General features: G+C 47.5%; 9 non-coding genes across 9 annotated transcripts; all 9 read left to right on the forward strand.

Moving 5' to 3' along the window:
- Nucleotides 1-662: 662 nt before the first annotated feature.
- On the forward strand, nucleotides 663-735 carry TRNAV-AAC (transfer RNA valine (anticodon AAC)). Its single transcript has one exon. It is a non-coding gene; the product is annotated as a tRNA-Val (tRNA).
- Nucleotides 736-821: 86 nt separating this feature from the next.
- Nucleotides 822-894, forward strand: TRNAV-CAC (transfer RNA valine (anticodon CAC)). The gene has a single exon. It is a non-coding gene; the product is annotated as a tRNA-Val (tRNA).
- A 1,267-nt stretch (nucleotides 895-2,161) lies between these two features.
- TRNAV-UAC (transfer RNA valine (anticodon UAC)) lies at nucleotides 2,162-2,234 on the forward strand. The gene has a single exon. It is a non-coding gene; the product is annotated as a tRNA-Val (tRNA).
- A 768-nt stretch (nucleotides 2,235-3,002) lies between these two features.
- On the forward strand, nucleotides 3,003-3,075 carry TRNAV-AAC (transfer RNA valine (anticodon AAC)). The gene has a single exon. It is a non-coding gene; the product is annotated as a tRNA-Val (tRNA).
- Nucleotides 3,076-9,804: 6,729 nt separating this feature from the next.
- TRNAV-UAC (transfer RNA valine (anticodon UAC)) lies at nucleotides 9,805-9,877 on the forward strand. The gene has a single exon. It is a non-coding gene; the product is annotated as a tRNA-Val (tRNA).
- A 259-nt stretch (nucleotides 9,878-10,136) lies between these two features.
- Nucleotides 10,137-10,209, forward strand: TRNAV-UAC (transfer RNA valine (anticodon UAC)). The gene has a single exon. It is a non-coding gene; the product is annotated as a tRNA-Val (tRNA).
- A 760-nt stretch (nucleotides 10,210-10,969) lies between these two features.
- On the forward strand, nucleotides 10,970-11,042 carry TRNAV-AAC (transfer RNA valine (anticodon AAC)). Its single transcript has one exon. It is a non-coding gene; the product is annotated as a tRNA-Val (tRNA).
- Nucleotides 11,043-11,128: 86 nt separating this feature from the next.
- Nucleotides 11,129-11,201, forward strand: TRNAV-CAC (transfer RNA valine (anticodon CAC)). The gene has a single exon. It is a non-coding gene; the product is annotated as a tRNA-Val (tRNA).
- Nucleotides 11,202-12,299: 1,098 nt separating this feature from the next.
- Nucleotides 12,300-12,372, forward strand: TRNAV-CAC (transfer RNA valine (anticodon CAC)). Its single transcript has one exon. It is a non-coding gene; the product is annotated as a tRNA-Val (tRNA).
- Nucleotides 12,373-25,836: the final 13,464 nt, after the last annotated feature.

A 25,836-nucleotide genomic window follows, 5' to 3' on the forward strand; every position in this document is an offset into this window, starting at 1 on the left:
GTCCTGTTTGCCATCCTCCTGAAAGTTCCCTGTTTTGATCCCGGGCAGAAACATGTGGCTTTTCTTTATTTTGATCACAAACGTATATTGTTGGCTTAATTAGCCTTAGTTATCATATTCTATTGCTGGTGTAATGAGCATTACTTTTACCAATGTGATTATTTCTACCCGTTTTGGCTTTTGGCAAGCATGTGTGTTTTTGACAGTGTCTAAGTGTTCCTAATTCAAGTAACACCTGATAGGATCAAGGTGCGAAAGCAGGCATCTAGGTGCTTTTTCTTTTTGGCTTTTGGACAAAGGCATGAGAATGTTTTGTGGAGCATGGTTTTGTTTCCCTGTTTGTTCTTTTTCTCCAATAGCCTGACAAATGAAAGGTTTCTGTGTTGCAAAATGCACTTTGTCCTGTCTTCAGACATAGAGGAAGACCTCTTGACTTTGGCTGGATGTTTTTTTCTTTTTCAAGTTCATTTCAGCATGTTTAAACATCTTTATCTTTGCATGGAGTTTCTGAAGTGTAGTGGTTGTCACGTTCACCTCACAAGCGAACGGTCCCCAGTTTGAAACTAGATATAAGCATGACATTAGGTATTGATATTAAAGCTTTTGACGTTGAGTCTTTGTTCTCGATGGCTCGTCATGACTGCAGTAACCTTCACTAGCCGGTTTCTGTAGTGTAGTGGTTATCACGTTCGCCTAACACGCGAAAGGTCCCCAGTTTGAAACTGGGCAGAAACACACTGTTACCCTTGGGTATCCAAGATTTTGACTTTCAGTTCTTGATCTCGATTGCTTGTTGTCACCACAGTAAGCACTTGCATCCAGTTTCTGTAGTGTAGCGGTTATCACGTTTGCCTCACACGCGAAAGGTCCCCAGTTCGAAACTGGGCAGAAACACAGCTTTTTCTCTTGGAAAACGATCTTTTTGACTTTCAGTGCTTGTTCTTTATTGCTTGCCATGACCACAGCATTTTTTGTTTGCTTGAATTTGTTGGTTTATGTAGTGTAGCGGTTATCACGTTCGCTTTACACGTGAAAAGTCCTCAGTTCGAAACTGGGCAGAAACACAGCATTGCTGTTGCAAACTAGCGCTTTTGACAATGAGTGCTTGATCTTTAATGCTTGCCATGAACACTGTAAACGCTCTTGTCTGGTTACTGTAGTGTAGTGATTGTCCTGTTTGCCATCCTCCTGAAAGTTCCCTGTTTTGATCCCGGGCAGAAACATGTGGCTTTTCTTTATTTTGATCACAAACTTGTTTTGTTGGCTTAATTAGCCTTACTTAGCATATTCTATTGCTGGTTTAACGAGCATTACTTTTACCAATGTGATTATTTCTACCCGTTTTTGCTTTTGGCAAGCATGTGTGTTTTTGACAGTGTCTAAGTGTTCCTAATTCAAGTAACACCTGATAGGATCAAGGTGCGAAAGCAGGCATCTAGGTGCTTTTTCTTTTTGGCTTTTGGACAAAGGCATGAGAATGTTTTGTGGAGCATGGTTTTGTTTCCCTGTTTGTTCTTTTTCTCCAATAGCCTGACAAATGAAAGGTTCCTGTGTTGCAAAATGCACTTTGTCCTGTCTTCAGACATAGAGGAAGACCTCTTGACTTTGGCTGGCTGTTTTTTTCTTTTTCAAGTTCATTTCAGCATGTTTAAACATTTTTAGCTTTGCATGGAGTTTCTGAAGTGTAGTGGTTGTCACGTTCACCTCACACGCGAACGGTCCCCAGTTTGAAACTGGATAGAAGCATGACATTAGGTGTCGATATTAAAGCTTTTGACGTTGAGTCTTTGTTCTTGATGGCTCGTCATGACCACAGTAACCTTCCACAGATGGTTTCTGTAGTGTAGTGGTTATCACGTTTGCCTAACACGCGAAAGGTACCCAGTTCGAAACTGGGCAGAAACACGCTGTTACCCTTTGGTATCCAAGCTTTTGACTTTCAGTTCTTGATCTCGATTGCTTGTTGTCACCACAGTAAACACTTGCATCTGGTTTCTGTAGTGTACCGGTTAACACATTTGCCTCACACGCGAAAGGTCCCCAGTTCGAAACTGGGCAGAAACACAGCTTTTTCTCTTGGAAAACGATCTTTTTGACTTTCAGTGCTTGTTCTTTGTTGCTTGCCATGACCACAGCATTTTTTACATCCTTGAATTGGTTGGTTTCTGTAGTGTAGCGGTTATCACGTTCGCTTTACACGCGAAAGGTCCTCAGATCGAAACTGGGCAGAAACACAGCGTTCCTCTTGCAAACTTGCGCTTTTGACAATGAGTGCTTGATCTTTAATGCTTGCCATGACCACAGTAAACGCTCTTGTCTGGTTACTGTAGTGTAGTGATTGTCCTGTTTGCCATCCTCCTGAAAGTTCCCTGTTTTGATCCCGGGCAGAAACATGTGGCTTTTCTTTATTTTGATCACAAACGTATATTGTTGGCTTAATTAGCCTTAGTTAGCATATTCTATTGCTGGTTTAATGAGCATTACTTTTACCAATGTGATTATTTCTACCCGTTTTTGCTTTTGGCAAGCATGTGTGTTTTTGACAGTGTCTAAGTGTTCCTAATTCAAGTAACACCTGATAGGATCAAGGTGCAAAAGCAGGCATGTAGGTGCTTTTTCTTTTTGGCTTTTGGACAAAGGCATGAGAATGTTTTGTGGAGCATGGTTTTGTTTCCCTGTTTGTTCTTTTTCTCCAATAGCCTGACAAATGAAAGGTTCCTGTGTTGCAAAATGCACTTTGTCCTGTCTTCAGACATAGAGGAAGACCTCTTGACTTTGGCTGGATGTTTTTTTCTTTTTCAAGTTCATTTCAGCATGTTTAAACATCTTTAGCTTTGCATGGAGTTACTGAAGTGTAGTGGTTGTCACGTTCATCTCACACGCGACCGGTCCCCAGTTCGAAACTGGATAGAAGCATGACATTAGGTGTCGATATTAAAGCTTTTGACGTTGAGTCTTTGTTCTCGATGGCTCGTCATGACCACAGTAACCTTCCACAGCCGGTTTCTGTAGTGTAGTGGTAATCACGTTCGCTTAACACGCGAAAGGTCCCCAGTTCGAAACTGGGCAGAAACACGCTGTTACCCTTTGGTATCCAAGCTTTTGACTTTCAGTTCTTGATCTCGATTGCTTGTTGACACCACAGTAAGCGGTTGCATCTGGTTTCTGTAGTGTAGCGGTTATCATGTTTTCCTCACACGCGAAAGTTCCCCAGTTTGAAACTGGGCAGAAAAACAGCTTTTTCTCTTGGAAAACGATCTTTTTGACTTTCAGTGCTTGTTCTTTATTGCTTGCCATGACCACAGCATTTTTTGCTTGTTTGAATCGGTTGGTTTCTGTAGTGTAGCGGTTGTCACGTTTGCTGTACACGCGAAAGGTCCTCAGTTCGAAACTGGGCAGAAACACAGCGTTCCTCTTGCAAACTAGTGCTTTTGACAATGAGTGCTTGATCTTTAATGCTTGCCATGACCACAGTAAATGCTCTTGTCTGGTTACTGTAGTGTAGTGATTGTCCTGTTTGCCATCCTCCTGAAAGTTCCCTGTTTTGATCCCGGGCAGAAACATGTGGCTTTTCTTTATTTTGATCACAAACGTATATTGTTGGCTTAGGCCTCTTTCACACATCAGGTTTTCGGCGTCAGGCGCGATCCGGCGCTTTTGACTAAAACCGGATCCGGCGAAATGCAATGCCGGATCCGGATTCCCCCCCATTGACTTGCATTAGAGCCGGATCGAGCCGGATGGCCATGCGTTTTATCCGATTTTCGCCGGATCCGGCAATGTGACGCGATCCGGCGTCTGGAAAAAACGGCTACTGTAACGTTTTTTGTCTCTGGCGAAAAAGCCGGACACAATGAAAGCCTATGAGCGCCGCAATGCGCCTGATCCGGCGACAGCCGGATCCGGCTTCTTTGGTCTGAGCATGCTCAGTAGCTCTGCCCACAGGACATATATAAAAGCAAGACAATGGGACCCTCAGCCACACCCAACATGCCACCCAAGCCAAGAACCAGGAGCAGGAGAAGGCAGCAGACATCTGCAGCAGCAGCATCATCAGCACCACCCCAAATGGAGCAGCATGCTGAACAACGGGAGGGGAGTCCAGCAGCAGATGAGAGACGGTAATTATCAAATCCCCCATTCCTCCAAACTAGGGCTATGGAATATCAAGATATTCATTGGCCCTTTGTTTCTCTTTATTCAACAGCCGCCCAATAGATGCAGAAACACCACCCACAGCCATGGAGTCTGGCCATGAGGAAGACAGCACAGCTTCTGGGAGCCCTCCCTCGCATCGTCAGCGTTTGACGGTAAGTTTTTATTTAAAAAATCCATCATCTCTGTAATATATGTGTATTCATTGCCTTTTATTTCAAAACAGGAATCACAAGATGAAGAGGAGCTCCCAGAAGAAGAAGGAAGGGGTGGACAGACACTTGGAGTGGACTCACAATTGGTAAGTTTTTTGCATCAAACGCAGAAACACAACATCACACTACACACAACACATAGAAAACAATGTTCTGCAGACCACACACAGCAAACAAATGCCTACATCCAAAGACATAACATTTTTTGTTTTTTTCTCTAGTCTTCCCAATCTGGTGCTCGGCCAAGAGGTCCTCGCAGTGCCTCCCAGGGTCGTCGGCGACAGCAACGCGGCGGTCACCAGCGTGTAAGTATAAATATTTTTGCTTTGTTTTTTTTGCACTTTTTATTTCATTTCTTTTGTGGAGGCTAATTATGTTATTTTTGTCTTTTTCTTTAACAGCCTTCACAGCGTGCTCCCGACTCTGACGGTGAGTATGGAGGGATTGATGTGGACCACCTCATCGATCTCGTCAGAGAAAGGGTGCCGCTCTGGAATATGGCTGACCGCCGCCACGCTGACCTGATCGTTACCCAACGACTCTGGGAGGAAATCTGTTCGCTCCTTGTGGACCGCTGGGAGGACCTCGAAGCTCGGGCCCAGATTAAAGAGCGTAAGTATATACAGTACCGGTTGCTTGATTTAAACCAGTGTTTCCCGAACTCCAGTCCTCGTGGTCCCCACGGATCATGTGTTCAGGATTTCTATTTACTTTGGAAATCCTGAAAACATGACCCCTGGGGACCATGAGGACTGGAGTTTGGGAAACACTGATGTTGTATACTAACCACTTTGTCCTTTCTCGTTTCAGGGGAGAGAATTGTGAAGCGGTGGCGGTCTGTGAGGGATCGTTTCAAGAAGGAGTTCAATAAAGAGATGCGGGCCCCGAGTGGATCTGGAGGATGCAGGAGCAAGTACAAGTACGCACGAGCCCTGTCGTTCCTCCGGGAGACAATGCTCACCAGAAGGTAAATATTACACACCACATGTGACAAAAAAATGTTTAGATGTAACTTTTTTTTTCAGCCAGGGCCATACCATGTCACTATTTTAATTGTTTTTTTTTCTCTTTATTCCACAGCACGGTGAGCAGCACTCGGGAACCTGCACGATTGGACCCTTCTGAGGCGATCCCTGAGGAGACCAGCACCGAGGGACACTTCGACCGCCCCGGTACATCTGCACCTTCCCAGCCTTCCCACACATTCGACCCATCTGTCCCATCCACCAGCACAGGAGCATCGTGGCTGCCTACATTACATGAAGCTGCTGGTGAGGAGATCGCTTTCCCTTTACCCCACCCTTCTGCCCCTGCCACCTCTAGTACACCTGCGGGTACTGGGCGGCAGCGGCAGAGGGGTCAGGAAAAGACTTATGCGCCAGAGTTCTTGCATCTGAATGCATCTTTCCAGAACTGTCTAAAAGTCTTGTCAGAGCAAATCTCCGCAGGCTTTCAGCAGATCAACTCCAGCATTCTGGAGGTGAAGACACTTCTGCAAACCATGCATTCAGAAGCAAGATCTTCGCCAAACCACACCTTTTTCAGGTCTGTTGTGGAGCGCATGGAAACGCTCTCTCCTGCCCAGCAGATGCATGTAATGCATTCATGCCACGCTGCTCTCCAACAAGTTACCTCCCAACCTCCTCCTCCCACCACAGTAGTTCCTCCACCTGCACCCCCTCCAGCCACTTTTCATCCTCCCCCTCCTATTACATCTACACCCCCTCCAGCCACTTTCCATCCTCCCCCTCCTATTACATCTACACCCCCTCCAGCCACTTTCCATCCTCCCCCTCCTATTACATACCATCCACCTCCCCAGCACCAGCAACCTCCCCAGCACCAGCAACCTCCCCAGTACCAGCAACCTCCCCAGCACCAGCAACCTCCCCAGTACCAGCAACCTCCCCAGTACCAGCAACCTCCCCAGTACCTGCAAACTCCCCAGTACCAGCAACCTCCCCAGTACCAGACATCTCCCCACTTCCAGCAACCTGCCCCGTACCAGACATCTCCCCACTTCCAGCAACCTGCCCCGTACCAGACATCTCCCCACTTCCAGCAACCTGCCCCGTACCAAACTCCTTCCCCATACAACTTGCCATCAACATCATCTGCTCCTACAGTCCCTGCCCAACCCTCCACTCCACCACCCACCACCTCTTCTGCTTCCCACATGTCCACCCATTCTGTAGTTTTTTCCACACCTTCACCTCTAACTGTTCCTTCCCCACCACGATCCCAGTTCTCTCTCCACACTCCCAGTGTCGAAGTGTCCCGCAGCCCCTCCAGCAGTATTTCCACCACACACTGCACAGATTTATAATGTGTGTATTTAAATAAAAATGACCAGTTTTATGGTTTCAAAGCTTTATTAAACAAGTTTATTAAAATTTTAAAAAAGTTTACTAAAAAAAACATTTTTCAATAAAAGTTAAATTATTTTACACTGGTTGTCTGTCATTTCTTTCTGCGGCGAAAAAGGTTAAATACAGGGTATTTAAAAGGTGAAATGGTATTCAAAACTAGGTATATAACTGTGGGTAAATTTTAGCTTTTTGCCACAGTTGTGTTCCTGGTTGTGTTTGAAGCAAAGTATTTCACCTAAAAAGTTGTGTTTATTGTTGGTGATTTCCTAACAATGTACACAACTTTTGTTAAAAGGTGAAATACTTTGCATAAAACACAACCAGGTACACACCTGTGGCCTAAAGCTAAAAATAGAGACCATGACAAGATAGCCAACTTTGGTTGGCAAAGGTATATACTGTTGGTCCAGAAGGTACACAAGTTTGGTTAGGGCACAAATCTTTCACACTCTGTCATCCTGCCAGTGTACTCTGCCTTGAGGTGACATAAAGTATTGTGCAAAATTGTCCCTCATCACTGAAACCGTCACAGAACTTCTAGTGGTAATGTCATGGTAATCTTGCAAGGTGGTTTCTTCAGAGGTGTCCTCAATGGAAATGGGTTCCTTGCAGATAACAAAATTGTGGAGTACCACGCACGCTTTGATCACCTCGTCCACAGTTTCTGTCTTGAGGTTGATCGCAGTCAATAGGACCCGCCATTTGGCTGTCAGAATACCAAAGGTACATTCAACCATTCTTCTTGCTCTTGTGAGGCGGTAATTAAAAATGCGTTTTGGTATTGTCAATCCTCTGCTAGAGTACGGTTTCAAAAGGTGTTCTGACAGCTGGAAGGCTTCATCCCCTACACAGACAAATGGCATAGGTGGACCAGATGTTTGCGGCAGCGGTAGGTGGTGGGAACTGGAAGGTGTTTCCATACAGTTTATGCCCCATGGCAGACAGTTTGAAAACTTGAGAGTCATTGGAGCGGCCATAGGCCCCAATATCAACCGCAATAAATTTGTATTCCGCGTCAGCGATGGCCATGAGGACAATTGAAAAATATTTCTTGTAATTGAAATATTCCGATCCCGATCCAGCTGGCTTTACAATGCGGAAATGTTTCCCGTCCACAGCGCCCAAGCAGTTGGGAAACTGACATATCTGTTGAAACTTGTCAGCAATTTCAATCCACCTCTCTGTTGTGGGCTCTGGTAAAAACTCTTCAGCTAAGGAGTCCCACAGTGCACGGCATGTGTACTTCACAATTCCAGATATGGTGGAAATCCCGAGTCTGTACTGGAAATGCAGTGACGAAAGGGATTCTCCAGTTGCAAGAAATCTGTGGGGAATTAAAAAACAATAAATTAGTTTTAAATCACAGCATTACATACCAAAACTGAGCTATAACACTTGGAGATACAAACTACCACCAACAAGATTGCAGTGAAAGTGTGCTCTGATGCGATCACATCCAATAAATGTGGCTTACCTTAAAGTCACCATCAGACGCTCTGCGGGTGAAACAGAGAAGCGGCAATAGGTGTTCGCTTTTCTTATGAGGTGTGCAATGCGCTCCACCAAGTAATCAAAATTCTCCATTTTCATCCTAACATATCCAAAAAATTTATCCGGGTTTCGTCGAAGGTCCATGCAGAGTGTAGAATAGACCCCACGCGTCATTCTCTTGGCTGTGATGGGGTGGATCCACAAACGTCGTCTACGATGCCTGATGCGCTGCTGTCTCGCTCTCTCCTTCTCCAGAACAATCACCCTCAAACGATTCGCCTCCGCTATAAAAACCGCCAAATTCTTCAAAATATTTCCAATGACAACATCCATCTTCGCCAGTAACTTGCTCTTCTCTCCAACCTGCACTTTCTCTTTGACAACCTGTCAAAGAAGGGCTGTAGGAACACTCTATATATAGTTTTCCAGTAGCCAATCCCGTTCGGAAGGCCACAAGGGTCAATTTTAAAAACCGGATCCGGCGAAATCCGTCTAAAAACGAATAGAAAAACGGATGAACCAAATGAGACGGATCCGGTTTTGTCTGTCAAGAAAAAGACGGATCCGGCAGAAAACCAGATACGTCACATCCGGTTTTACTAAACATTTGCCGGATCCGGCGTTCCGGCACGACGCCGCATCGCGCCTGACGCCAAAAACCTGATGTGTGAAAGTAGCCTTAATTAGCCTTAGTTAGCATATTCTATTGCTGGTTTAATGAGCATTACTTTTACCAATGTGATTATTTCTACCCGTTTTTGCTTTTGGCAAGCATGTGTGTTTTTGACAGTGTCTAAGTGTTCCTAATTCAAGAAACACCTCATAGGATCAAGGTGCGAAAGCAGGCATCTAGGTGCTTTTTCTTTTTGGCTTTTGGACAAAGGCATGAGAATGTTTTGTGGAGCAAGGTATTGTTTCCCTGTTTGTTCTTTTTCTCCAATAGCCTGACAAATGAAAGGTTCCTGTGTTGCAAAATGCACTTTGTCCTGTCTTCAGACATAGAGGAAGACCTCTTGACTTTGGCTGGCTGTTTTATTCTTTTTCAAGTTCTTTTCAGCATGTTTAAACATCTTTAGCTTTTCATGGAGTTTCTGAAGTGTAGTGGTTGTCACGTTCACCTCACACGCGAACGGTCCACAGATCGAAACTGGATAGAAGCATGACATTAGGCGTTGATATTAAAGCTTTTGACGTTGAGTCTTTGTTCTCGATGGCTCGTCATGACCACAGTAACCTTCCGCAGCCGGTTTCTGTAGTGTAGTGGTTATCAAGTTCGCCTAACACGCGAAAGGTCCCCAGTTCAAAACTGGGCAGAAACACGCTGTTACCCTTTGGTATCCAAGCTTTTGACTTTCAGTTCTTGATCTCGATTGCTTGTTGTCACCACAGTAAGTGCTTCCATCCGGTTTCTGTAGTGTAGCGGTTATCACGTTTGCCTCACACGCGAAAGGTCCCCAGTTCGAAGATGGGCAGAAACCCAGCTTTTCTCTTGGAAAACGATCTTTTTGACATTCAGTGCTTGTTCTTTATTGCTTGCCATGACCACAGCATTTTTCGTTTTGTTGAACCGGTTGGTTTCTGTAGTGTAGTGGTTATCACGTTCGCTTTACACGCGAACGGTCCTCAGTTTGAAACTGGGCAGAAACACGCTGTTACCCTTTGGTATCCAAGCTTTTGACTTTCAGTTCTTGATCTCGATTGCTTGTTGTCACCACAGTAAACGCTTGCTTCAGGTTTCTGTAGTGTAGCGGTTATCATGTTCGCCTAACACGCGAAAGGTACTCAGTTCGAAACTGGGCTGAAACACAGCTTTTTTTTCTCTTGGAAAACGATCTTTTTGACTTTCAGTGCTTGTTCTTTATTGCTTGCCATGACCACAGCATTTTTTGTTTGTTTGAATCAGTTGGTTTCTGTAGTGTAGCGGTTATCACTTTTGCTTTACACGCAAAAGGTCCTCAGTTCGAAACTGGGCAGAAACACAGCATTCCTCTTGCAAACTTGCGCTTTTGACAATGAGTGCTTGATCTTTAATGCTTGCCATGACCACAGTAAACGCTCTTGTCTGGTTACTGTAGTGTAGTGATTGTCCTGTTTGCCATCCTCCTGAAAGTTCCCTGTTTTGATCCCGGGCAGAAACATGTGGCTTTTCTTTATTTTGATCACAAACGTATATTGTTGGCTTAATTAGCCTTAGTTAGCATATTCTATTGCTGGTTTAATGAGCATTACTTTTACCAATGTGATTATTTCTACCCGTTTTTGCTTTTGGCAAGCATGTGTGTTTTTGACAGTGTCTAAGTGTTCCTAATTCAAGTAACACCTGATAGGATTAAGGTGCGAAAGCAGGCATCTAGGTGCTTTTTCCTTTTGGACAAAGGCATGAGAATGTTTTGTGGAGCATGGTTTTGTTTCCCTGTTTGTTCTTTTCTCCAACAGCCTGACAAATGAAAGGTTCCTGTGTTGCAAAATGCACTTTGTCCTGTCTTCAGACATAGAGGAAGACCTCTTGACTTTGGCTGGCTGTTTTTTTCTTTTTCAAGTTCATTTCAGCATGTTTAAACATCTTTAGCTTTGCATGGAGTTTCTGAAGTGTAGTGGTTGTCACGTTCACCTCACACGCGAATGGTCCCCAGTTCGAAACTGGATTGAAGCATGACATTAGGCGTTGATATTAAAGCTTTTGACGTTGAGTCTTTGTTCTCGATGGCTCATCATGACCACAGTAACCTTCCACAGCCGGTTTCTGTAGTGTAGTGGTTATCACGTTCGCCTAACACGCGAAAGGTCCCCAGTTCGTAACTGGGCAGAAACACGCTGTTACCCTTTGGTATCCAAGCTTTTGACTTTCAGTTCTTGATCTCGATTGCTTGTTGTCACCACAGTAAGCACTTGCATCCGGTTTCTGTAGTGTAGCGGATATCACGTTCGCCTCACACGCGAAAGGTCCCCAGTTCAAAACTGGGCAGAAACACAGCTTTTTCTCTTGGAAAACGATCTATTTGACATTCAGTGCTTGTTCTTTATTGCTTGCCATGACCACAGCATTTTTTTTTTTTTTTGGAATTGGTTGGTTTCTGTAGTGTAGCGGTTATCACGTTTGCTTTACACGCGAAAAGTCCTCAGTTTGAAACTGGGCAGAAACACAGCGTTCCTCTTGCAAACTAGCACTTTTGACAATGAGTGCTTGATCTTTAATGCTTGCCATGACCACAGTAAACGCTCTTGTCTGGTTACTCTAGTGTAGTGATTGTCCTGTTTGCCATCCTCCTGAAAGTTCCCTGTTTTGATCCCGGGCAGAAACATGTGGCTTTTCTTTATTTTGATCACAAACGTATATTGTTGGCTTAATTAGCCTTAGTTAGCATATTCTATTGCTGGTTTAATGAGCATTACTTTTACCAATGTGATTATTTCTACCCTTTTTTGCTTTTGGCAAGCATGTGTGTTTTTGACAGTGTCTAAGTGTTCCTAATTCAAGTAACACCTGATAGGATCAAGGTGCGAAAGCAGGCATCTCGGTGCTTTTTCTTTTTGGCTTTTGGACAAAGGCATGAGAATGTTTTGTGGAGCATGGTTTTGTTTCCCTGTTTGTTCTTTTTTCCAATAGCCTGAAAAATGAAAGGTTCCTGTGTTGCAAAATGCACTTTGTCCTGTCTTCAGACATAGAGTAAGACCTCTTGACTTTGGCTGGATGTTTTTTTCTTTTTCAAGTTCATTTCAGCATGTTTAAACATCTTTAGCTTTGCATGGACTTTCTGAAGTGTAGGGGTTGTCACGTTCACCTCACACATGAACGGTCCCCAGTTTGAAACTGGATAGAAGCATGACATTAGGCGTTGCTATTAAAGCTTTTGACGTTGAGTCTTTGTTCTCGATGGCTCGTCATGACCACAGTAACCTTCCGCAGCCGGTTTCTGTAGTGTAGTGGTTATCACGTTCACCTAACACGCGAAAAGTCCTCATTTCGAAACTGGGCATAAACACGCTGTTACCCTTTGGTATTGATGCTTTTGACTTTCAGATCTTGATCTCGATTGCTTGTTGTCACCACAGTAAGTGCTTGCATCTGGTTTCTGTAGTGTAGCGGTTATCACGTTCGCCTCACACGCGAAAGGTCCCCAGTTCGAAACTGGGTAGAAACACTGCTTTTTCTCTTGGAAAACGATCTTTTTGACTTTCAGTGCTTGTTCTTTATTGCTTGCCATGACCACAGCATTTTTTGTTTTTTTTGAATCGGTTGGTTTCTGTAGTGTAGCGGTTATCACGTTCGCTTCACACGCGAAAGGTCCACAGTTTGAAACTGGGCAGAAACACAGCGTTCCTCTTGCAAGCTAGCGCTTTTGACAATGAGTGCTTGATCTTTAATGCTTGCCATGACCACAGTAAACGCTCTTGTCTGGTTACTGTAGTGTAGTGATTGTCCTGTTTGCCATCCTCCTGAAAGTTCCCTGTTTTGATCCCGGGCAGAAACATGTGGCTTTTCTTTATTTTGATCACAAACGTATATTGTTGGCTTAATTAGCCTTAGTTAGCATATTCTATTGCTGGTTTAATGAGCATTACTTTTACCAATGTGATTATTTCTACCCGTTTTTGCTTTTGGCAAGCATGTGTGTTTTTGACAGTGTCTAAGTGTTCCTAATTCAAGTAACACCTGATAGGATCAAGGTGCGAAAGCAGGCATCTAGGTGCTTTTTCTTTTTGGCTTTTGGACAAAGGCATGAGAATGTTTTGTGGAGCATGGTTTTGTTTCCCTGTTTGTTCTTTTTTCCAATAGCCTGAGAAATGAAAGGTTTCTGTGTTGCAAAATGCACTTTGTCCTGTCTTCAGACATAGAGGAAGACCTCTTGACTTTGGCTGGCTGTTTTTTTCTTTTTCAAGTTCATTTCAGCATGTTTAAACATCTTTAGCTTTGCATGGAGTTTCTGAAGTGTAGTGGTTGTCACTAGAGTTGAGCGATACCAGCCGATACTTGAAAATATCGGATCGGAATGGATCGGCCGATCTTAAAAAAAAGTATCGGTATCGCCGATTCCGATACCGGGAACCAATGCAAGTCACTGGGGCCAAAATATCGGAATTAAAAAAAACCCTTTCTTTCCTTGTAGGTTAATTCTACATTTAGAAAAACAACTAAGAATAATGTAGAATGTATTGTGGGAGGTGGAGGAGACATTAAAGCCATAGAGGTTTAGCCCAATCAAATGGAATAGCAGGAATTAAACTTTTTTTTTAAAGACGTTAGGAGTTACAAAGATATTGACTATGTTAGCCTCATTTATATTTTGCCAGACATGTATGTCTTCTTCTTCTTTCTTCTTTCTTCTTCTTTCTTATTCTTCTTCCTTTTTTTACCTTCTTCTTCTTCTTATTCCTTTTTTTACATTCTTCTTCCTTTTTTTACATTCTTCTACTTCCTTTTTTTACATTCTTCTTCTTATTCCTTTTTTTACATTCTTCTTCCTTTTTTTACATTCTTCTACTTCCTTTTTTTACATTCTTCTTCTTATTCCTTTTTTTACACTCTTTTTCTTCCTTTTTTTAAATTCTTCTACTTCCTTTTTTTACATTCTTCTTCTTCTTCCTTTTCTTACATTCTTCATATTCTTCTTATTCAACAATTATTATTCTACATATTCAACTTCTTCATCTTCTTCCTATTCCTCTTCATCATATTCTTGTTTGTGTCAGGCATTCCTGTAGTTGTTATCTAGAAAAGTTAGAAGTTTACACCTTCCGTTCTGCCTGTCACAAAAGATTTACAACAGGATTTGTCCGCGTTCAGTTTGGCCTGCAGCAGCAGGCCTTTTCCAGGGGCACCACGAGGAGGAACGGACTCACCCCCATACACTGCTTAGTCTTCTTCTGCTTATAAATAAGATAATATCATTTGCTCAGAGTATTAGTCTTATGCTTAATGTTCTTCTGCTTTGTTTTTTTATGCTTCTTTGTCTTCTCTCTCTTGTTGTTCTGCATCTTGGTGGTTGTCTTCCTGTTCTTTGTCCTCTTGAACCAGCTGACTGTACTGGCACCCGGAGGGGCAGCAGAAGGAACAAGAGCCAATGGCACTACCGAGGACCAGCTGACGGTGCTGGAACCCGGTTACTAAGCAGGAGGTACCTGTGCTACAAAGCACTACCAAGGACCAGCAGACGTTGCCGGAACTCGGATACCGAGATGGAGGCACCTAGGCCAAAGGCTCTGACGAGAACCAGCTGACGGTGCTGGAACCCGGAGGGGTAGCATAAGCTGCAAGAGCAAATGGAAATAGCGAGGACCAGCTGACAGTGCTGGCACCCGGAGGGGCAGCAGAAGGAATAAGAGCCAATGGCACAACCGAGGACCAGCTGACGGTGCTGGAACCCGGTTACTAAGCAGGAGGTACCTGTGCTACAAAGCACTACCAAGGACCAGCAGACATTGCCGGAACTCGGATACCGAGATGGAGGCACCTAGGCCAAAGGCTCTGACGAGAACCAGCTGACGGTGCTGGAACCCGGAGGGGTAGCATAAGCTGCAAGAGCAAATGGAAATAGCGAGGACCAGCTGACAGTGCTGGCACCCGGAGGGGCAGCAGAAGGAATAAGAGCCAATGGCACAACCGAGGACCAGCTGACGGTGCTGAAACCCGGTTACTAAGCAGGAGGTACCTGTGCTACAAAGCACTACCAAGGACCAGCAGACGTTGCCGGAACTCGGATACCGAGATGGAGGCACCTAGGCCAAAGGCTCTGACGAGAACCAGCTGACGGTGCTGGAACCCGGAGGGGTAGCAGAAGTTACCCCTGAAAAGCAAAGTTGGCATGCTGCAAGCTGGCCGCAGTTACCGAATCACACAGTCCTACAGGGGGTGCTTGTCCTACTGGCACTACGGAACAAGCCTTTCTTACCAGAACCCGCAGTCCACATAGGAAGCACCTAAACTGCTGGCACCCTAGCCTCGGCTAACCCAACCGCAACACGAAATGGCAACTTGGGGTGGCAAACTGACATTGACACTTCCCGGAAACAGCAGGCAGGGCTGGAACCAAGCTGGGCAGGAGGGAGTACCCGTGCCAAAGTCAGTTATGAGCAGCAACTGGCGATGTTGGAGCCCAGGACAAGCACTTAGCAGGCTGAGGCCTGATGTGCTGTCAATTGGGAGGCAGCAGGACAGATTGCCATCAAAACAGCAGGGGAACAGCTGACGTTACTGAACCCCACAAACACAGGAGCTAGTGTTTTACTCTGTGAAGACGGCACTTCCGAGCAACAACTGGCTGTGTTGAAGCCCAGGGACAAGCACGGAGCAGGCTGAGGCTGCATTGAAGAAATTTTAAGATCGGTTGTAGACTTCTACTAATTTTAACCAAGCTCCACTTAGGCCTGTGGCTTCACTGATTTTCGTATTTCCCCTGTCCTCCAACCCCGCCAGTTACAGCTCCGAAGTGGCGTCTGCAAAATCCACACTTGTTCCTGTGTAACAGGTGTTCAGTCCGGTCAGTTAATCCCCTGATGTGTGTCCTGCAATGTCGCCTGCTCTGTCCACATTCTCATAACTAGTTATGTGAATGTGGACAGAGCAGGTGACATTGCCGGACACACATCAGGGGATTAACTGACCGGACTGAACACCTGTAACACAGGAACAAGTGTGGATTGTGCAGATGCCACTTCGGAGCTGTAACTGGCGGGGTTGGAGGACAGGGGAAATACGAGAGACAGTGGAGCCACAGGCCTAATTGGAGCACGGTTAAAAATCAGTAGTGGTACGACTGTGTAGGCAGCAGGAGACTTTGCCATCCACACAGCAGGGGATCAGCTGACGTTACTGAACCCCACTGAGACACGGGAGCAAGTGTCTCTTTCCGTGTGGACGGCACTTCCGAGCTACAACTGGCTGTGTTGAAGCCCAGGAAATAGGAGGGTGTAGGCAGAGGCCTACTGTATTTGGAATGTGGTGACAGCAGGAGAGACTGCCATCCACACAGCAGGGGATCAGCTGACGTTACTGAACCCCACTGAGACACGGGAGCAAGTGTCTCTTTCCGTGTGGACGGCACTTCCAAGCTACAACTGGCTGTGTTGAAGCCCAGGAAATAGGAGGGTGTAGGCAGAGGCCTACTGTATTTGGAATGAGGTGACAGCAGGAGAGACTGCCATCCACACAGCAGGGGATCAGCTGACGTTACTGAACCCCACTGAGACACGGGAGCAAGTATCTCTTTCCGTGTGGACGGCACTTCCGAGCTACAACTGGCTGTGTTGAAGCCCAGGAAATAGGAGGGTGTAGGCAGAGGCCTACTGTATTTGGAATGTGGTGACAGAAGGAGAGACTGCCATCCACACAGCAGGGGATCAGCTGACATTACTGAACCCCACTGAGACACGGGAGCAAGTGTCTCTTTCCGTGTGGACGGCACTTCCGAGCTACAACTGGCTGTGTTGAAGCCCAGGAAATAGGAGGGTGTAGGCAGAGGCCTACTGTATTTGGAATGTGGTGACAGCAGGAGAGACTGCCATCCACACAGCAGGGGATCAGCTGACGTTACTGAACCCCACTGAGACACGGGAGCAAGTGTCTCTTTCCGTGTGGACGGCACTTCCGAGCTACAACTGGCTGTGTTGAAGCCCAGGAAATAGGAGGGTGTAGGCAGAGGCCTACTGTATTTGGAATGTGGTGACAGCAGGAGAGACTGCCATCCACACAGCAGGGGATCAGCTGACGTTACTGAACCCCACTGAGACACGGGAGCAAGTGTCTCTTTCCGTGTGGACGGCACTTCCGAGCTACAACTGGCTGTGTTGAAGCCCAGGAAATAGGAGGGTGTAGGCAGAGGCCTACTGTATTTGGAATGAGGTGACAGCAGGAGAGACTGCCATCCACACAGCAGGGGATCAGCTGACGTTACTGAACCCCACTGAGACGCGGGAGCAAGTATCTCTTTCCGTGTGGACGGCACTTCCGAGCTACAACTGGCTGTGTTGAAGCCCAGGAAATAGAAGGGTGTAGGCACAGGCCTACTGTATTTGGAATGAGGTGACAGCAGGAGAGTCTGCCATCCACACAGCAGGGGATCAGCTGACGTTACTGAACCCCACTGAGACACGGGAGCAAGTGTCTCTTTCCGTGTGGACGGCACTTCCGAGCTACAACTGGCTGTGTTGAATCCCAGGAAATAGGAGGGTGTAGGCAGAGGCCTACTGTATTTGGAATGAGGTGACAGCAGGAGAGACTGCCATCCACACAGCAGGGGATCAGCTGACGTTACTGAACCCCACTGAGACACGGGAGCAAGTGTCTCTTTCCGTGTGGACGGCACTTCCGAGCTACAACTGGCTGTGTTGAAGCCCAGGAAATAGGAGGGTGTAGGCAGAGGCCTACTGTATTTGGAATGAGCTGACAGCAGGAGAGACTGCCATCTCCACAGCAGGGGAACAGCTGGCAGTGCTGAACCCCACTAACACTTGAACGAATGTGTTTGGCTCTGTGGAGATGACACTTCTGAACACCAACTGACGCTGTTGGAGCCCAGGATTAGGCGAGGAGCAGGCTGGGGCCTGTTGCTTTTGGCAGGTGAAGGCAGCAGGAGACTTGCCATCTCCACAGCAGGGGAACAGCTGGCAGTGCTGAAACCCACTAACACTCGAACGAATGTGTTTGGCTCTGTGGAGATGTCACTTCTGAACACCAACCGATGCTGTTGGAGCCCAGGACTAGGTGTGGAGCAGGCTGGGGCCTACTGGATTTTGGCAGGTGTGGGCAGCAGGAGACTTGCCATCTCCACAGCAGGGGAACAGCTGGCAGTGCTGAAACCCACTAACACTCGAACGAATGTGTTTGACTCTGTGGAGACGACACTTCTGAACACCAACTGACGCTGTTGGAGCCCAGGATTAGGCGAGGAGCAGGCTGGGGCCTGTTGCTTTTGGCAGGTGAAGGCAGCAGGAGACTTGCCATCTCCACATCAGGGGAACAGCTGGCAGTGCTGAAACCCACTAACACTCGAACGAATGTGTTTGGCTCTGTGGAGATGACACTTCTGAACACCAACTGACGCTGTTGGAGCCCAGGTTTAGGCGAGGAGCAGGCTGGGGCCTGTTGCTTTTGGCAGGTGAAGGCAGCAGGAGACTTGCCATCTCCACAGCAGGGGAACAGCTGGCAGTGCTGAAACCCACTAACACTCGAACGAATGTGTTTGGCTCTGTGGAGATGACACTTCTGAACACCAACTGACGCTGTTGGAGCCCAGGATTAGGCGAGGAGCAGGCTGGGGCCTGTTGCTTTTGGCAGGTGAAGGCAGCAGGAGACTTGCCATCTCCACAGCAGGGGAACAGCTGGCAGTGCTGAAACCCACTAACACTCGAACGAATGTGTTTGGCTCTGTGGAGATTTCACTTCTGAACACCAACTGACGCTGTTGGAGCCCAGGATTAGGCGTGGAGCAGGCTGGGGCCTACTGGATTTTGGCAGGTGTAGGCAGCAGGAGACTTGCCATCTCCACAGCAGGGGAACAGCTGGCAGTGCTGAAACCCACTAACACTCGAACGAATGTGTTTGGCTCTGTGGAGACGACACTTCTGAACACCAACTGACGCTGTTGGAGCCCAGGATTAGGCGAGGAGCAGGCTGGGGCCTGTTGCTTTTGGCAGGTGAAGGCAGCAGGAGACTTGCCATCTCCACAGCAGGGGAACAGCTGGCAGTGCTGAAACCCACGAACACTCGAACTAATGTGTTTGGCTCTGTGGAGATGTCACTTCTGAACACCAACTGATGCTGTTGGAGCCCAGGATTAGGCGTGGAGCAGGCTGGGGCCTACTGGATTTTGGCAGGTGTAGGCAGCAGGAGACTTGCCATCTCCACAGCAGGGGAACAGCTGGCAGTGCTGAAACCCACTAACACTCGAACGAATGTGTTTGGCTCTGTGGAGACGACACTTCTGAACACCAACTGACGCTGTTGGAGCCCAGGATTAGGCGAGGAGCATGCTGGGGCCTGTTGCTTTTGGCAGGTGAAGGCAGCAGGAGACTTGCCATCTCCACAGCAGGGAAACAGCTGGCAGTGCTGAACCCCACTAACACTCGAACGAATGTGTTTGGCTCTGTGGAGATGACACTTCTGAACACCAACTGACGCTGTTGGAGCCCAGGATTAGGCGAGGAGCAGGCTGGGGCCTGTTGCTTTTGGCAGCTGAAGGCAGCAGGAGACTTGCCATCTCCACAGCAGGGGAACAGCTGGCAGTGCTGAACCCCACTAACACTTGAACGAATGTGTTTGGCTCTGTGGAGACGACACTTCTGAACACCAACTGACACTGTTGGAGCCCAGGATTACGCATGCCGCATGCAGAGGCCAATGGGCAGCGGTTTTTATGGAGGTTGTTGACTACTACTGATTCTAACCATGCTTCACTTAGGCCTCTGGCTCCACTGTCTCTACTATTTACCCTGGCCTCCAACCCCGCCAGCTACATCTCTGAAGTGGCGTCAGCACAATCTACACTTGTTCCTGTGTTACTGGTGCTCAGTCCCGTCAGTTGATCCCCTGATGTTTGTCTGGCAAGTTCGCCAGCTCTGTCCTCATTCCCACTACTGGTTATGGGAATGTGGCAGAGCAGGAGACCTTGCCGGACACACATCAGGGGATAAACTGATGGGACTGAGCCACAGGAACACAGGAACAAGTGTATATTGTGCTGACGCCACTTCAGAGATGTAGATGGCGGGGTTGGAGATCAGGGGAAATAGTAGAGACAGTGGAGCCAGAGACCTAAGTTGGGCACGGTTAAAAATCAGTAGTGGTTTGAATGTTGATGGAGCTGGTGACTTTGCCGTCCACACAGCAGGGGATCAGCTGGCGTTACTGAACCCCACTAACACAGGAGCTAGTGTGTTTCTCTGCAGACGACACATCTGAGCGACAACTGGCTGTGTTGAAGCACAGGGATTATAGTTCAGGTAGTAGAAAAATGAACACACCAGCAGACCTGGATACAGTTGCCAACCACTAATTTAGTCTGTAAGAGGAATGGCAAAGTCTTTGGAGATCCAGGCCTTGTTCATTTTCAGAAAAGTCAGCCGGTCAACATTATCGGAAGATAGTCGCGTGCGACGGTCTGTTAGTACACCACCTGCGGCACTAAAGACACGTTCCGATAATACACTGGCAGCAGGGCAAGCCAGCACCTCCAATGCATACTGGCTAAGCTCTGGCCATGTATCCAGCTTAGAGACCCAAAACTTGAAGGGGGAAGAGCCATCTGGGAGTACAGCGACAGGGCAAGACATGTAGTCTGACACCATCTGACGGAAGCGTTGCCTCCTGCTGACTCGAGGCGTCGCTGATGGTGTAGACAATTGTGGTGGACACACAAAGCTTTGCCACATTTGGGCCATAGTGGTCTTGCCTTGTGCTGCGGCGCTGCCTCTGCTCCCTCTTTGTGCAGAGTTTCCTCCACTGCCTCGACGCACAGAGCTGCTTTGTAAAGCACTAGCAAGAATGCTGTCGGGTGGAATGGAAAACATTATGGACTGCACCAGTGACTCTTCGTACTCCCGCAGTTTACGCTCCCGGTTCAACGTTGGTATGAGCCTTTGTACGCTGTCCCGGTAGCGAGGATCTAGGAGGGTGTACACCCAATAATCAGCCGAGACGAGAATGTGGGCGATGCGGCGGTCGTTTCTCAGGCACTGCAGCATGAAATCAACCATGTGCTGCAGACTCCCAACTGCCAAAGAACCGCTGTCCCCTGTTTGAGGCGTGACCTCGGCCTGCTCTGCATCACCCCACCCTCGCTGTACATACTGAGTAGAGGTTTGTGTACCTCCCTCCTCTGGAGAGATGTCTTCCTCCTCCATCGACTCCTCCTCATCCTCCTCACAAAGTGTCCCCTGCCTAGGCCTTTGTGAGGAAACACGTAGCGCAGACTGTCCAGAAGCAGATGGCATTTGGGACTCCTCATCCTCCACCTCTTCCGAAACCTCATCCCTTAGTGCTTGCAGTGTTTGTTGAAGCAGGCAGATAAGGGGGACAGTCATGCTGACTAGTGCATCATCTGCACTCGCCATCCGCGTGGATTCATCGAAGGCACGCAAAACGAGGCAGATGTCCTTCATAGAGGCCCACTCAATGGTGCTGAAGTGTGAACGGCGCACAGTGCGACTTGTTTGCGCCTGATGCAGCTGGTACTCCATGACTGCTGCCTGCTGCTCACACAACCGCTCCAACATATGTAACGTTGAATTCCACCGGGTGGGTAGGTCACATATGATGCGATGTTCCGGAAGGCCAAATCGTCGCTGCAGAGCAGCGAGGCGCGATCTTGCCGTGCTGGAACGTCGCAAGTGAGCGCACTCTATGCGGACCTTGTGCAACAGTGCATCAAGATCCGGATAGTCCCTCAGAAAGCTCTGCACGACCAAGTTAAGCACATGTGCCAGACATGGGATGTGTGTGAGGTTGCCTAGGCCAAGAGCTGCCACCAGATTTCGGCCATTGTCACACACTACCAAGCCCGGCTTGAGATTCACTGGCCCAAACCACACATCGCTCTCCAGCTTGATAGCATTCCAGAGCTCCTGCGCTGTGTGGCTTCGATTCCCCAAAGAAATTAATTTGAGTACAGCCTGTTGACGTTTGGCCACGGCTGTGCTCATATCGGTCGTAACAGTCTCCTGCTCTGCTGTTTCTGAGGAACTTGAGTAGGAGGAGGAGTCTATGTGTACAGACTGGAGTCCTGCAATCCGTGGCGTTGGAAGAACACGTACAGCGCCACTCTCCAGATCTGTACCCGGCTCCACAACATTGACCCAGTGGGCAGTGAGGGAAAGGTATCGTCCCTGTCCATGGTTACTGGTCCACGCATCGGTGGTCAGGTGGACCTTGCTACTAACGGCGTTTAGTAGCGCATGTTTTATTTTGCCCTCAACATGTTTCTGCAGGGCAGGGACGGCTCGCCTGCTGAAATAAAAGCGGCTGGGCACGTTGTATTGGGGGACTGCCAATGCCATTAAGTCCCGGAAGGTGTCAGTGTCCACCAGCCTGAATGACAGCATTTCAACTGCCAGAAGTTTGGTAATGCCAGCATTCAGAGACTGTGCTCGGGGATGGTTTGCCGAGTAAGGGCGCCTATTATCACATGCCTGTGCTACCGATGGCTGTGATGGATGGGAACGTGCTGCTATGGGTGGAATCTGACAGGGTCTCCGGACAACAGTGGCAGAGGTTCTTCCTTGGCGATCCTGTGAGGAAGCCGAACCAGCAGTGTGTGAGCTGGAGGAAGAGGCCCCAACACGAACTGAAGAGGTGGTAGGTGGTGCTGTACGTTGGCCTACGTCTTCAGGGTGTCTCTGCAACTCCAACTTGTGCTTTGTGCGCACATGTTTCCACATATTTGTGGTATTGAGGTTGCTGACATTTCTCCCTCTTTTGACTATCTGATGACACAGCTTGCATTTGACAAAGCAAATGTCATCTGCAACTGTGTCAAAAAAGGACCACGCACTGCAACTCTTGGGAGCGCCCGGTTTGCCTTTGGAATGAGGAATGCTCCTAACGGGTGCCGAAGTGGAGGGTACAGGCAACCAAGTCTTCCCCCTCCCTCTGCCTCCTGTTTTGGCCGGTAGGGGAATCTCTTCCTCCGAGCTGCTCCCACCACCTTCCTGTTCCTCACGCCATGATGGGTCAAGGACCTCATCATCTTCCCTCCCCTCTTCAAACAGCTGCTTCTCCGGGGTTGTCTCGCCAGCACCGTACGCACCAGAAAGTGGCAACTGAGTCTCGTCATCATCTGATGCGTACTGAGGTGTGCTGACCATAGGCACTGGCCCACTCGCCTCTTCAGATTCAGAGGGACAAAGAAGTTGAGCATCACTGCATACTCCCTCTTCTTCACATTCAGGAATGCTGCTTGGCTGGCCCCCTCTTTCCAAGCCAACAGATTCCGAGAACAGAAGTAGAGACTGTGATGGCTCCTGTCCATGTCTCTCTGACTGCCTGGGCACTTTGGCAGGTGGTGAAGAGACAGATGGTTGCTCTTCGGTGCTCTGATCCTGAGAGGATGCGGAAGTAATTGAAGTCGATGCGTTAGCTGCCATCCATCCGACAACGGCTTCAATTTGTTCCTCCCACAGCAGTGGGGTACGTTGAGGTCCTACAAAGCTGCGCATAAAGGACTGTTGCCTGCTAAAACTGGGGGATGCTGATCCACTGGTGCCCGCAGCAGGCCCAGAATCCCCACGTCCTCTACCTGCTGAATCCCCACATCCTCTCCCTGCAGAATCCCCACGTCCTCTCCCTGCTGAAACTCCACGCCCACGCCCACGCGCCTTACTCCCTGCCTTCTTCATCTTGCCAGACTGCTTAAGATAGGCAGAAAAGTACAAAGGGGGGCCTTAGTGTGCTTATTCCTGAACAGCTGGTTACAGGTACAAGAAACACTAATTTTATGAAGTGGGTGTGTGTGGACTACACTTTAATAGGAGCTGATGTGGCCTACACAAGTTCCAAATGTAGTGTTTGGTGAACTTTTTTTGTGGTTTCTTTGTTGGAAACAAACTCAAAGTATGTGAACAAAGAATTGAAACTGATAGTATCACCAACGTTTTGGAGCTATTACAATGCAGGCAGGTAACCTACAATGCAAAAGATGAGGCTCCAAAAAAATTGGGTAATACAAATCTGGCTGCGCCGGCAGGGCACAAGCCAGAAAAAAAGGCTCCTCTATCTACTCCTATATAGTGTTTGCAACCAACCAATGTTGATGGATACGGATGGATGCACACTAATAGGAGAAGAAAAAATGAGCTGCACTCAAAGACAAATATGTGTGAGGCAGTGACGCACGTTGAGCGTCCTACAACCAGACGTAGCTGCAGGACACTCTACTCAGCGTGAGCTGCACTCACACACAGTCAGAGACCTCTCAGACAGCCGTCAACAGTGCAGCTAATTGGGCACTGGCACTGACAGACTGCAGAAAGGCTCCGCTGTGTACTCCTATATAGTGTTTGCAACCACCGTAGATGGAGACTGATGGATGCACACTAATAGAAGAAAAAATGAGCTGCACTCAAATAAAAATATGTGTGAGGCACTGACGCACGCTGAGCGTCCTACAGCCAGACGTAGCTGCAGGACACACTACTCAGCGTGAGCTGCACTCACACACAGTCAGAGACCTCTCTGACAGCCGTGAACAGTGCAGCAAAGTGGACACTAGCACTGAAAGGCTGCAGAAAGGCTCCGCTGTCTACTACTAGTGTTTGCAACCAACGTATATGGATACGGATGGAAGCACACTAGATTGAAATTATGTAAAAAAATGCAGCTCAAAAAATAAAAGATGTATGAGGCAGCAGTGATCACACTGGGTGGCCTACAGCCTGACGTGGCTGCAGGACCCACTCCACAGGGTGAGCTGCACTCACACAGCCCTTGCAGACAGCTGTGAACACTGCTGCTAGGGCAAAGAAGGCTACAGTGGTGGTTTATGTAGCCTGGGTAAAGCACTAGATGTTTGGTGGAATCGCTATTTCTAACTGTCCCTCACAGTCTTCTACAGCAGCCTGTCCCTAACTGAATTCACAGCAGAGTGACCAGAAATGGCGGCTGCGGTGGCTTTTATAGTGCATCATGACATCATTTCGGCAGCCAATCACAGCCATGCCAATAGTTAACATGCCTACATGCCTAACAGGATGTGCCCACACTTCGGAGGATTCCCATTGGCTTAATCAAAGCAAGCAGGCTCATAGCATGATGGGAACTTCCGATTCCGATTCCGGAATCCGATATGACAAAAGTATCGGAAGTCAGTATCGGAATTCCGATACCGCTAATATCGGCCGATACCCGATACTTGCGGTATCGGAATGCTCAACACTAGTTGTCACGTTCACCTCACACGCGAACGGTCCCCAGTTCGAAACTGGATAGAAGCATGACATTAGGCGTTGATATTAACCCTCCGTCAGGCGCAATAGATCTGACAGGCACGCAGTAATTAGTTTCACTTCTCTCTCCTTGCCCACTTATCAGAAAACCCCACCCCTCCTAGTTATCTCCTGACTCTACAGGCTCTGTGAAACCTGATATCACAGTGACTCAGCAGACCTTCTAGTGAGCAGATATCAACACTTTGGCTTCTCAGGCACATTGAGCCTGATTTCAACACAAATTGAAAGGTTAGTATTTTCTTTTTTTATTCATCACGATTGTGTATTTAGCTTGTTTTATGAAGGATTAATGCTAAGTTAGTGTACATAAGTACTGTTTTCTTAGACAAAAGGAGGGTGGCTTCTAAGGCACATTGCGCCCCAACACATACTCTTTCTCTCTTGCTTCAGATTTTCTGCTGCAATGGCCAGAAAACAGTATGATTCATCTAAACCCCTTCATTTAGAAGAAATGAAGATTTTTTTGTTAGAAGATGATGAGGAAGAACCAGCAGTAACTGAGGATTTAGAGGAATCTAGTGACATTTCATCTGAAGATGAGGTAGCAGAATGTAACACTGATTCTGGAACAGAGCAGGATGGTGATGACACTGATACAGAGGAAACAGACACAGATCTAGCTTATAATTTGGGCAAAGATAAAAATACAAAGGACGTCCCAAGGACGTTCC

This window comes from Dendrobates tinctorius, unplaced genomic scaffold (assembly GCF_039654945.1).
Source record: "Dendrobates tinctorius isolate UK_male_01 unplaced genomic scaffold, ASM3965494v1 ptg000332l, whole genome shotgun sequence".
Taxonomy (NCBI): domain Eukaryota; kingdom Metazoa; phylum Chordata; class Amphibia; order Anura; family Dendrobatidae; genus Dendrobates; species Dendrobates tinctorius.